Raw genomic sequence first — 13,719 nt, 5'->3', positions numbered from 1 at the left:
CAGAGCCTCATGCATAGCCAAGGCTCCTTTTTGGCATCTTGTTAGGAAAATCAGTTGGAGCTCAAGGTCAACGTGGGAGAACAGTTTTTCATTGCAGACAGGAAAGCTGATTTAATCTAAAAGCATGTGTATTTCTTGGGAAGGCACCCCCCAAACTAGAATATGTTTCCGGATCAGAACAGTAGCATTTGGTACATGCCTTTTACACCGGTAAGTGGCTGTGCTTGGAACTAACCAACGCACAAGCAAAGTTGTAAATACAATCTGGTGACAGACATGGGAGATTCAGACAAGAAAAGTGAGGAAAATATCCCCAGAAATAATGGTAGGAAGAGTCCCATGTCTACCTCTATTCCAGCCATTTCTTCTCTGAAGGTACCACTACCATGTGTTGATGACACATATTAATACATATTAACTACTGTACCAGAATAAATATAATATTAACCACAATTTGGAAATACAGAAGATCTCCCTTTTTTTTTCTTCTTATTTCCGAGTAATCGAGGTAGTGCTCCTTGATGTTCTTATCTAGGACTTTAAACTTCAGAGTAGAGATCAATTAGGTCTTTCATTTTTTTAATGTTTAATATGCACAACTTTAATAACTGTTTTGAATTAATTCATTTTCACTTACTTAAGACCTTACATCATGTTGTTTATACTCAGCCAACAGCTTCATGTGAAGGCTTTAAAAAAACTCGCAGTAGTAGAAAAGGCAAGACCTTTATATGCCTGTGCTCCAAAGACTGTAGGAATAGACAGGATGCTACGTTGTGGATCAGACACATGGGAAACAAGAAGCAGGGGAGACAGTATTCAGATACAGTCATCAGCTCAAATCCACGTGCTGATGAAAGCCACCCAGTTCCCTCACAGGCAAAATTACCAAGTGGATGAGTCTTTTCAGAACAGTTTTGAATAAAGGGAGAATAAAATAAGGCTCGATAAGAAAGAAATAACGATTTGGGGCCTCTGGGAATCTGTTACATGTGCTTTATTCGTGCCCTTGGGTAAATCAGTTGTGGGAAAAGATAAAGAGATTAAATACAGCCTTTGAAATTACATTCCCAACGACTCACCCTTCTCATTTCAAGAGAGCTTGGGAATTTAAGCTGCAATTGAAAAGAAGCATAAAATAAAATAAAATAAAATGCTAACATTATTTTGGATAATGTGTATCAGATAGAGTTTATATTCTTCTGATGTTGAAAAGATATCCTAGAAGAGGCAATTATTTTAATTCAAATATTCTTTTGCTTAAGCCAGTTTGCAAAAATACAGGTACTCTATCACACAAGTGTAAGGATGAATATAATCAGAACGAAGACAAATAGCTGCAAATCAGAAAAGCTGATTTCCTGTTTTTATTCCACGGAAACATCCAGTATCTCAAATTGTAGTAACATTCCACTTTGAAATAAAAAGCCAAAATTTTCCACAAAATTACATCTATGAGAATTGGTTTTGAAACATTAGACTCCTTAAAGTATTTCACTCTGTCCTAATGCAATTCAGTTTATATTGTTTACTGTCAAATTAATAGAAGCAGACAACAAACTCAAACTCATCATGACAACCCTCCCTGAAATCACTGTGCTCTTTATATGCATCTCTTAAGTGTTTTGCTTGCTGAGTATCAACTTAATATTTTTCAGTTTGCTAGCCTGCCAAATATGCTCCATTAATTGCTAATAAATTAGCAAATCGTTCAGACAAACCAATGGGACTTTGGAAGTTTAGTCCTAACCATTTGACACTTAAGCAAGGAAAAAAGGAAATACAAAAAGTTAAAAAGAATAATTTTTTAGCCATACTTCCCTCCTTGTCTCTTGGTCTATAATAGATAAGCACATGAAATTATCGGAAATATGACTCTCTCCTTCTCAAGCCTGTGTTGAAAGAGTTAATTGTTTAAGGGGAGGGGAGTGTCAAAAAGCCCTTTTTATTCCTTAACCTCTGATTATTGACACAGAGTATTTTCTTAGTGACTCTTGAAAGGTATTAAGCATTCCTGAGGAAGCAATTGCATTTATGTCTCATCTGCTCCGTCTTCTGCCTTAGTTAATGGAGAGCATCCAGCCAGGGGAGCCTTGGGTTAGTGGTGCTTACTGGTAAGCCACTCCACAAGGCACTCATCAAGACTTTGTAAGGCTCTTCTCCATGCTTAGAATAAGCAAAGGAGGCTTTTGTAAAAATTGTATCAAGGCGTTAGATGACCAAACACTTCTAACATAGTATTATGGAAGCTAAGATTTCATAAGTCCTTAAAGGGGATCAATACTTTTGAAAAAAGACAGGCATGTGCTGTGAAGACTGGTGGTCTCCACGCTGTACCAGCTGTTTAAAGTTACTGCATATATGATCTCCTCGCAGAAAGGGGTTCATTTATAAAAGCATTTATGTTCCTTAAAGCAAATGTGAACTAGCACTGAAACAATTTTTTAAAAAATGTATTTCCCTTTATGATGAAAACTATTTCCAGTTCAGTATATATAAAAATGGATCTCAGGGGTTTCTCAGAAGAAAACTTCTGCAGAATCTGTTTATCCTAGAACTGAACCGGGAAGGACATGAGAATATGAACACCAAGACTCAAGGCATTTATTACCAAGAGACTACAAATTATCTTTCCAAATGGGTATATAAACTTGACATGACCTACTCTAGGAGCTCTCACCCGTGTCCCTGTAACACATGGTAGCTCTACTTACATCAGGCAAAGACACCCACAAGCTGTAGTAAGCACTGAGTCATTCTCCTAGAGGGAGCTGCCTTCAATGTACAGTTACAAGATTTGCAGGCGTCTCCCAAAGACCAACACTTCTTCTGTCTGCCACTCTAATTTGCTGCCTAGAGGTAGCACCCTGCTTTAATCTGCCTAACTCTTCCAAGTCCTAGGTGTACGTACCTTTCCAGGAACAAAACTAATGCTTGCCTGCCAAGGCTCATCATCTGCATTCCTTGTGGCAAAATGTTTTCCTCAGCAATTTCCCATTTCTCTCACAATTCTGTATTCAGGCTTTTGGCTCAGAGTAACTTGAAATGTTTTCAAAAGGGGATCTTGTTTCAAAGGGCAAGAGATTCAAGGTGCTCTGAAACGCAACAGAGTTCAGCAACTGGAAAGCAAGGTGCTGTAATTCACATCCCATTGCAAGAAGCTTGACTGTAGGTTGGGGCACTGCCAGAGGGCAACCCACGTGGAGGGAGTTTTGTGTGATGGTATTCTGTGTCCCCAGAGTTTGAGAAGCATGTTATCATAAGGATGCCCAAGACCCCTTTGTCTTTCTGGCCTATTCTACAGCCACTTTCAAAACTCACCATCTGGACAACCCTACTCTGGCGGCTTTCCTTCGGCCATCATACAACTGGTGGCTGTGGAATCATACATATCAAGTTGGCATACTGTATATTAAGTCTTAGTTGCCTCTTTTTCTTCATCTTTTACCGCTCAGGCAGAGGGAACTGCATCTTTTTTACATATTTGTGCTATATACTAACCAAGAATAAATCATGCAAGTGGAAAAATATAAGGAACAAAGCATAGAAAAATAAAATAATGTGATTATGTCTGTGGCTGCTGTTCCCATGGACCTCAAGCAGAACATCTGCTGCTCTGCACATCTTTCATTCTTTTGAAAGGTAAAAAAAAAGCTACAACGTAAAAGACCTGACGTTCCTTGGCCATGGCTGATGCCGAAGTGGAGAATTTTCCAGGGAGGATCTCCGAACTGCCCACTCACTAGCCTATTCAATTTTTTAAGGCTTTGGGATAATACAGGCTCATTTATTGTGCAGAAGTGGCCTGCATGTAACTTCATATCAAGGAGGTTTGATGATTTTTCAACACATGAAATTCCAGGATTTTCCTGGCCTACTGACAGCCCTTCTGAGCTCTTTCTCTTTTGCTACTTACATGTGTGTATTTAGGTATTTTGTTTGTGTTTTCAGGCCATTGCCCTTTCCCATTTTCATTGCTGCAATGCTTCTGAGGGTTGTGATCTCACCGCCAAGCCCACAGCTGCTGCAACACTACAGCTCCAGCCCCTACAATCAAATGCTTGCATACATCTCTGCGTTTACCTAAACAAAGCTTTCAGAATAACCTGGGACGGCAAAAAGCTTTCTGTATGTCAGACCTAGTGTTGTTAAGTCATATGACAAAAGGCTCATGCCCTGACACAGAGGAGCACGAGGCGTGACAGCAGGTGGGGCCACCCTAATAACCTCTCTGGGGACACACGTGGGCTGGGGCTGACATCATCAGGTAAGACAGAGGGAGAAGCTCTCCTGAGCACCTCACAGACTGGGGGTGGCACGCTACGGGGTGCAGGAGAACAACACCTGGGGATGGCACAAACTTATAGGATGTCACAGGGAGGAACCAAAAGTGGCGAAAGGGAGGGATCGTGGTGGTTTGGGGAATAACAAGTGTGGGAAAATTAGGGGATAAAAGAGGCCAGTGGCTGGTCAGGTCAGTACACTTGTCTGGTCGTGCCCTGTGTTTCATTGCTGCTGTCTGTCTTACCTGCTCATTAAACTCCATTTCTAACTATCTCCTGGGTAAGGGGGTCCCTACTGTTGCTGGCAGGCAAGTGGGGTAGATGGCTTGGGAGCCAGGCATGAAAGCAGAGATAAGCCCAGGCCAGATGCATGTGTGACAGCTGGAGGAGCTGGCTGCCAGCAAGGCCATTGGGTCCAGGCCAGCTGCAGGGGCAACTGTGAGGTCTGGAGTCCAATGTGAGACCCGTCTCTGCACACGCATGTCTGTCTGTCTGTCTGTGCCATGGGAGATGCAAGCACCCAGGGCCAGCCACCTGTAGACTGGGTGTCCATGGCCAGTTACTGGAGGGATCCGTAGCCTCTTGCAAGGGAGTCTGTGTGCTTGCAACTGGAGTGGAGCTGGGGCCCTTGGGGGCTCGTGTCCCCCAGAGTTGCCAGCAGCTACTGGATAGATTGGGTGTGTGAGGACAGTTGCCATCTACATGGTGGGTAGGTGTGGATTTCCCAATGGTGTACCTTCATCCTGATCAGATGCAGAGGGAGACAGGACCAGAGCTATTTGGGTTGCTTGAGCAAGTGCTGTGTTTTCTGGGTGTGCTGGTTTAGACTGGGATACAGTTAATTTTTTCCGTAGTACCTTGCATGGGGCTATGTTTTGGATTTGTGCTGAGAACAGTGTTGATAATACAGAGATATTTTTGTCATTGCTGAGGAGATTACACAGCATCAGGCCTTCTCTGCTTCTCACCCCACCCCACCAGCGAGCAGGCTGGGGTGCACAAGATGCTGAGAGGGGACACAGCTGGGACAGCCGACCCCAACTGGCCAAAGGGATGTTCCTTACCACATGACACTACACTCAGCAATAGAAAGCTGGGGGAAGAAGAAGGAAGGGGTGATGTTCAGAATGATGATGTTTGCCTTCCTGTGTGACGGAGCCCAGCTTTCCTGGAAATGGCTGAACACCTGCCTGCCGATGAGAAGTGGTGAATGAATTCCTTGTTTTGCTTTGCTTGTGGCTTTTGCTTTGCCTATTAAGCTGTCTTTATCTCAACCCACGAGTTTTCTCACTATTACCCCTCTGATTCTCTCCTCCATCCCACCATGGGGACAATGATTGAGCAGCTGTGCGGGGCTGAGCTGCTGGGGAGGGTTAAACCACGACACTGGGTTGTGCTGTGTGGCCCCATGCACACAGGTTTTGTGTGTGTGCCTGTTGGGAATTCATGTGCAGCCTGGCTACAGGCCACCCTTACCCGTCGGGCTGCTGAGTCCAGCACCTCCCAACAAGCAAAGTTTCATGAACATCAGAATAGAGTCCCCACATCCAGGGTCTGCTGAAAACAGTGGGGATAAGTGACCTGAAGTCTGGTATTAAATGAGTTTTAGAATATTGGGGTATCTGAATGAAGGATTTCTCTTAAACAAGGAAGATTTACAGACACATGGGGTCTGCCTGGTCTTTGCTGGCGGCTGCTTAGGGATGTGTATGGGGGAAGTAATTTCTAACTGCTGCACTGTCACCTCTAACTCAGCGCCTACACAGAAATAAGAGAAAGAAACTATGGAGGGAAAAACTTGAAGCTGCAACTAGTGCAGAGTCTGCAGCTTCTCCCATTGGATTTCATTATTGCAGGGACATGCCTCCAGGATGGCCGTGCTTGTGGGTTTCATTCTCCCATGCTGCGAGGGATTATACAGCTTCCAGCACAAGATCATCACCTACATGACCTGGGGCTGCAGGTCCCTCCTACTATCCAGTTACCAGGAATTTTCCAGTAAGTGAGAACCCACTGGGAGGTGTCAGTGGTAAAAGCCAACCTGAGAAGAACCCTCTCAGTGTCAGCATTGAGAACACTAATAAATCATTTAGCCCAGCACTTCTAAATAACAGTCCCAAAGCAACAATATTTACATAAGTTTCTCCAGCTCATGCACAGATGGCCTCCTACTGCTTATGCTGCGAGAGAGCTCTCAGCGTAAGCAAGAAGCACCCTGAATGAGAGAACAGCTCAGGTTATTTATGGGGACAGTTTGCATGCTTAGCTTCGGGGGCTAAACAGTGCAAAATAAAACAGAGAGTATTTCCTATGAGTCTAGGAATTCTGACCTGTTTCTAAACAAGCATCTGTTTGAGCATCAAAACCATAAACAAGCACAGGAAAAACCTTGCGAAAGCAGAGCAATGGAAAGTTTTCAAAACCTCTTTAAAATCCCTGAGAGCCTTTAAAATTTCTGAGATTCTTTTAAAATTCCCTTTCAAATTCCTGAGACGTGGTATCAAGTGGAAACATCACCTTGGGACTTGCCAGGACAACTGGCTGCGTTGGCTGTGGTGCTGCTCGGAAGAACTGATCAGCTGAGCAGAGATGGCATGGGGGATGCCTTGTGTTCTCCCACCAGGAAAACAAAAGACAAGGTGAAAGCAGGTCAGCAGTATTCACTTGTCTGCCTTCTGGTCCCAAGTGAGACAGTTTCACTTTACAAGCATTGCTAAGTGTGAATAGCTGGCCCACACTCACTTTCCCCCGCAAAGTAGCTTTTTTAAGTACCTTTTTTTAAGCTATGTATTGATACGAGGCAATCTTGTCACATGAGATGCACGCACAGTTAGGGCTGTGACACGGCCCTGTGCTGAAGGCTTTGGTTGCAGCCTTACGTTGAAAAAAAGAGTAAGAAAAAAAATCTTTCCTCATTTCTAATGCTTTCCATGAAATAAGTGATGGCCAAAAAAAAAAAAAAAAAAAAAAAAAAAAAGGAAGAAAAAACCCAGGAGGTAATAAACATGTCAGTTCCAGAGGGCTGCTTTGGAGGTGTCCTTGGGGACAAGCTTGGGTTTACCTGGTCAGGTTTGCAAACTGGGCAGCCAGCATCACTGGGCCTCCTCTTTGTATTGTCACCTCCCATTTGCTTCTGTGCGGGCTGTGCTCCTGCAGGCGGTTCAATAGGCAGATAGCTCACTTAGTCGGAGTCCTACCTGCAGGGTGGGCATGGGCATCCATCCCTGTTTGCATCACACCGTACTGACATCCACCACCTATGTGCAGGTGTGACATTGCTACCACAAAGCAGGAACATCCTCTGCCTCAGAAAAGCTGTACCAGCAGGAGTGTGGAGCACATCTCAACATGATGGTCCCTCAGCAGAGACCACTTCTCAGCCCCCACTGACATTTTCAGCTCCCAGATGAATGCGAGTTAGGATTTAATTCCACCCAACAGCCTCATAATAAGAAACAGATTAAAACCTGGAGGAGCATACTAATTTAAAAAGCCATTACACCAGAACAGTGAATAAGGCACTAGCTCCGTGGAGTACGGTAGAGAAGTAATCCCAGCCCAGAACAATACCATCAGGTGCCGATATCACCGTGTGACTTTCCTTGCAAGACTTGTGTCCCATTCGGCAGCACTTTGCACAGCTGGGGCTGGGCCCTCCTTTGTCCAAGACACTCATCTCCCTGGCTTGTGCCTGTATCCCCAATCTCCTCTCTAAAGCCAGAGTATTTTAACTTTGCATGATCTCTCTTCTCTGGGACTGGGGGAAAGGAAAAGATACATGGTCCCTTGTCTCTCCCCTTGCTCAGACATGCAGTTCCCTTGCCCTGGGAAAGTTACCTGAGACAGCAGAGTCACCATGAACATGGGGTCAGTGAGTCACAGGAGTCAGGGGAGGAAAAGAAGGAAGCTGCTGTACACAGGCTGATGGGCACATGTAGCTTCCAAGGAGACCAATGTAGGAAAAAGTGTATGGGACTCCTGCTACCCCTTCTGTGCTGCTGCCCCCCCCATCCAGCAAAGTTGCAGTGCCCAGAAGGATTAGATCAGTGGGGAAATCAGAGTTAACAAAGCAGGCATCCCTGTCCTAAACCACTGATTCCTTGCCCCAAAGTTGAGTAGCACCGAAAACCTGACAGCATGTGGCAACAAGCATCCCCCATTGTTGCAATAAGGGGCCTTAAAGAAGAGAGGAGACATGGAGGAGAAATGCACACTTTGGGAGAAGCGAGCAGGCTTGGAGAGGCACAGGAGAAGAGTGGCTTAACGCTCAATCTAAAGGAGGCTGAGATGGGACTTCAAATTCAGCTGTCTAGGAGAAGGAAGGCTGATCCCTCAGTTCCACGCTATGTGGCAAAGACACTCTAAAGTGACTGAAACAGCTGGGTGAATGTCTTAAGAAAAAGAAAAAGGATCTCTCTAGCCTCCACTTAATATACAGTCTGCTCACTCAGCAGGCAGACATTTCTGGTGCAGGGATTTACAAAGCACATATCAGGGAAACGAACAGTGAAACATGCAGGTCAGAGTGGGTGGTCAATACGGTGACCCAAATGCAAAATGGCCTGGCACTATCTGTTCCACATCATTGCACCGAGCATTTGTACATGCCACATGGACGGCCCTCCTCACTGAGGGCCAGATCCTGGCAAAGATCCCCTTTCCCCGTACTGAAATTTTAAAACTATAAGGCAGCTCCAAGGCTTGGTCCATATGTCAAAAATATAGTCATGAGAAGAGCTGCACATCTAGTAGGAGCAGAGGTCCACTAAACCACAGCTGTGACTTAAAGAGTATAGATGAAGACCCAGGTAAAGTATAGCAACCTGTTCTTTGCACCATACAGCATTCCAGCTTCCCACAGTTCGGAGATTTCTGCACCAGAGGTTATGTCTGGACCATTGTCTGGACGTATAGCTTACTCACATCCTCCATGGAGAAGGGAGGCTTGTTCCCGTGTGAAATAAGCAGATATCCCAGTGGAAGTACTAATGAGCAAAACGCCTCCGTGGGACAGCGTGGTCTCACATGCCACAACGCTGAGGGTTGGGAGCATCCTGCCACCCTGTCAAAGGGTCCCAGCTTGGAGCTTGCTAAGGCTCTGACTAGGTAATGGTATCCCCGTGCTGGGCGTTAAAGGAAATATTTCCTTTTTTTCCTTTCAGACTGTGTTGAGGTTGCCTCTGTGCTGTGGGGCTGCCTTAGCAATGCTTGCTCATGGCAGGCGAAATCCAAACCTCTGATGAGAAGTCCCTCCTCAGTCTTGCTTTAGGACCCACCTTCCTCAAGCAGCGGCAACGAGCTGTACACCCAGCAGCAGCTTGAAGCCGGGGAGAAGGAGCAGGCTGGCCAGCAGAAGCTGATGGTGTCCGCATTGCCCTGTGACCCACCTGGAGGTGCTGGTGGACCTCAGGAGGCGCGGCGCTCAGCAGGAGAGCGGTGCTGGTGCTGCCCTCGGGGCACTGCTGTTTGCTGCTGGCTGAGCGAATGTTGAAAGCATAGACCGTTTCCATGAAAAATCCTCAGGAAAAGCGATCTTCCGCCACTGTGCCAAGGAGGGGGATGCAATCCCTAGGGAAGCTCTGCAGGCAGCTGAAGTCTGTGCACCAGCCTTGACTGGCTGGTTTAGGCCAAGCCGGAGAGGTGGAGGCCTTCCTACAGTTCCTTATCCCCTCGGATCGGCACGTGCATGGCTTTGGACACAGGCTTGGATCTGTGAAGACTAAGATTCGGTTTTAATCATGTCTTTAAGGGAATATAACAAAAAGACGTGAGCATATTGGTTTGAGGTTTGAATACCTAATGGAGCAAATACCAACCAAAACCGCAACTGCTATAATTATCCACTGTGCAACAGAGATTTCGGTTCACCGTCACTGTAATTTAAAAAGTAAGGCGTTACCTGCATGTAAATCATAAGAGTATTTTTTAAAAAGGCAATAATCCTAGAACAATTTGATTTGCTCTAGTAACACGTTCTGAAAGTCAAATTTCTATTTATTTATAGACAATAAAAAAGAAAATATTATGCCTGTTTTCATGTGGCAGACTTAGAAAACAAAAAACCGTCACAGGAAAAGCATTTGTGATGGAAAATTACTGTCCTCTCCCTGGGACAGCTCAGCCTGTGAGAAAGAAAGGGAGGGCAAAGATATATTTTTATATATATATATATATGTATTCATTGATATATATATGTATAGACTCTGCATATGTCTTTATATGTATATATTTATATAGAGAAGCAAGAATCATAATTTCAGGAGAAACTAATATGAATATTTTTAGTTAACACAAGAAGAAATAATACTGTTTCTTAGGCTAGAAGGGAGCAACATGTGCTCCACAAATGCACACGTCCTTGGCTGGAGCCCCAGACATTAGCAGTTTTAGTGATGGTATGAATGAAAGGCAAATAAATCCAGGCCCTGGTTCCCACCACCACAGCTCCTAGCACGTGTCCCAAAGACATGAAGTGCATCTGGGTATGGAAAAGCATGCACAGGGGCCTAAGCGCTTCCCCAGCTTTCCCATGGGAAGACTTCAGGGGGGCTATGGGCTCTATAGGAGCCTTATATGCTGCACTCCATGTTTGTGAAAAGCAATTATAATGTCAATCATAATACTTGTCTTCTTTCTGTGTAATAAAGAGCATCCCTAAGAGAAAGAACATCTCATTCAAACTCCTTTGCTCTGCTGCACCCTGTATTTCCCAAGCTTTGTCTAAGCCAATCCCAACAAACCCCGGCACCAACCCCCTTCCTTCTCCATCTGCCTCAGGAGCTCAGCACTTCCATAAGCAAAGCCGTTGTCAACTTGCATCCCAGAAAATCAGCATCCAAAACCATCAGCTGGTGCTTTTGTAAATAAAAAGGGAGGCCCATTGGATAAAACCCATTGGAGACTGGGCAGATGCTCTGCGCCTGTGCGTGTACACATGCACCGTGCCACCTACCTGGGTGGATGAGCAGTGGGCACTGAGGCAAACTTCACACGCAGTGATGCCATCCAACTTATGAGGAAAAAACCCTCCACCAACTCTTCCAGAAAAAAAAAAAAAAAAAAAAAAAAAAAGCCTTGAACAAACCAGCCCCAGGCCATTTCAGCCAACGACAAAGCTAACAAGCAAATCAAACAGAGAAATATCCCAGCAGACCTCAACTGGCTGAACAAACAAACGGAGAAACTCAGGTTCCAAAGAGCAGGGGAGGTGGATTATGAAACAAGATTTTTGATACAAAAGGAAGCTTACAGCTATCTCTGGTGATTAGACATGGAAGAGAAAGGTCGCTCTGGGTGTCAGACCACACTTCACACACACGGAGGTTATTCAATCAATATTTGTCCTGGAATCACATGCAGCGGAAAAATTTTCAAGTGAATGGTCAGCAGAATTTAACGCTTGTATTCATTCATGTTGTGCTCTTGGATGCACATGTGCTTTTAAATCTAGCACAACCTAAGCTTCAGAATCCAGCAGGTTTTTAAGCAAAATACAGAAAAACCTTGGAATGAAACACTCAATTTGTATAAGCCTTTCAGTTACATCTTTGGCAGGACAGAGACCCCTCAACTATGATTTTAGAAACAGATCTGTGGTAGGAGAGAGATTATTTGAATCTCCATGTTCTGGACCTAACAGGAAAAATAATTTAGTTAAGGCTCCAGAAAGACAACCCTGTCCACAGAAACCTCCCTGAAGCAGAAGGGAGGGATTTATTCCTGCCATCGCTGTGTTCCCGGGCCATGATGCTGCACTGGCGTTAGAGGTTTTATTTAGGGTCATGGCAGTAACAGCGGCAAGATATAATCCTCTGATGAACGGACAGCTGTTACCCCCTGCCTTCATGAAAACGATGATCTCAGGTTGAGGATATTGTTGCCTTGAATCATCATATTTTTATTTTATCCCCCCATGAATTTGCCACAGCAGATTGTTTGCTTATATTCGGATCATGAGTTCATGAGTCTTTTTTCCCCCACCTGGCAAGAGTTAAAGGAAATTTGACCATAGGGGCCCTAAGCCTGGACTTTAGAATTTGGCTGCAAATAATGATGATTAAAAACACAAACAAAACAAAACAAAAACAGACAAACCCCAACCCTCTTGCCTAGTGACTTAATGACAAAACACACGCAAGGCACAGCACAAAACCCAGTTCACTTCAGGTTGTGATACAGCTGATGAGTGGCATTCAGATAACTGTCACAGGGGCGAGATGCCTCCCACTCCTTAAAACAGTCGTTTTGTGAGACTGAAGTGAGCTATTAGCGCTCTCTAGGATTGCATAGGGGTTAATTGCAGATGCACAGGGGATAGCCTGGAAGAGGAGAGGAGAGGAAAACTCTATTCAGCACAGAGAGTTACAGAACAAAGGCAAATACAGAGGCAGGGTGGCTGCTTCAAGGCAGAAGCTTTCAGGGACAAGTTTGTTTTAATAGCCTAGCTGGAAATTCACTGGAAAAACAGCTCCATCAGCCCTGGTCAGGAAGAGTGAGGGCAGAGATCATGTTCCTCTGGCAGTCTGTCCTGCCAAAGCAGCCGTGCTCCAGCACAAGACAAAGCATTGCCATATCCTGCATCTGATGTGCTTTCTTCCTTGTGCAGCTAATGCAAAAGAAAAAAAAGCCTCTGAGCTGGTCACACTGCATTAAAGATCACTTTGACGGACTTCAAACAGCCTGCTGAAATCATCCACTGTGCAGACAGTGTCGCTCTGCTTCCAGGGGAGGTGCTTTGGGAGGGCAGAAGGATGAGTGGGGAGTGCTGCCCAGGTCAGGGACCACATCTATGTCCAGGGGAAACCCTCTCTCTCCACATGGTGGGTGGAAAACTGGCAACTCCCATGCTGACAGGGTTTGACATAGCACTGTCCTGGGGCATTCATGGCAAAAATCAGTCCTGCTTCTCTTGCAAACCATTTCTCTTCCACCTGCGCACCTCCTCCCCTCTAAAAACACTCACCCTCAGGGCAATGCTGACCCACATTGCTGCTGTTTGGGGAGAGGAAACCCCCTATTCAAAGTGGGGCATCCTGATACAAAACAAGGTTTATCCTGTAAATGCTGAACAGGGCTGGTACATTTCATGTGGGGAGTTGCTCTTTCTAGGTTTCACCCACAAAAGGCTCTTGCATTTATATTTCCTAACACTTGCAAGGGAATATTCGAAGTGGAGAGGGCAAAGAAAAACCCTTCATGAACATGATCTGCCCCTTCCAGAGCTTTGGCCCTCAGTCTGTTTGGTACTGGGCATTACAGTGTCCTGCCTCACCGCATGCTGTCCTCTGGCTCTGAACTGGGGCAAACCTGCACAGAGTTGAGCACAATTAAAATGATGCTTGGCTCTGTAATATATTTCCTTAAATAGCCACACACTTGGCCTAAAATGTCTTGGCTTGATGCCCTTTAAGATACCAGCTTTGGAAACAATTGCATA

The 13,719-nt window shown here is 45.0% G+C and overlaps 1 long non-coding RNA gene across 1 annotated transcript in view; it reads right to left on the bottom strand.

Moving 5' to 3' along the window:
- Nucleotides 1-11,534, bottom strand: part of LOC130146307 (uncharacterized) — a 41,277-nt gene extending 29,743 nt beyond the window's left edge. The window contains exon 1 of the long non-coding RNA XR_008820855.1: nucleotides 11,236-11,534. This is a non-coding gene — a long non-coding RNA (uncharacterized LOC130146307). The remainder of the gene's footprint in view (nucleotides 1-11,235) is intronic.
- Nucleotides 11,535-13,719: the final 2,185 nt, after the last annotated feature.

The sequence above is a fragment of the Falco biarmicus genome, chromosome 3 (assembly GCF_023638135.1).
Source record: "Falco biarmicus isolate bFalBia1 chromosome 3, bFalBia1.pri, whole genome shotgun sequence".
NCBI classification, from domain to species: Eukaryota; Metazoa; Chordata; class Aves; order Falconiformes; family Falconidae; genus Falco; species Falco biarmicus.
This window is presented reverse-complemented; position numbering and strand designations above follow the sequence as displayed.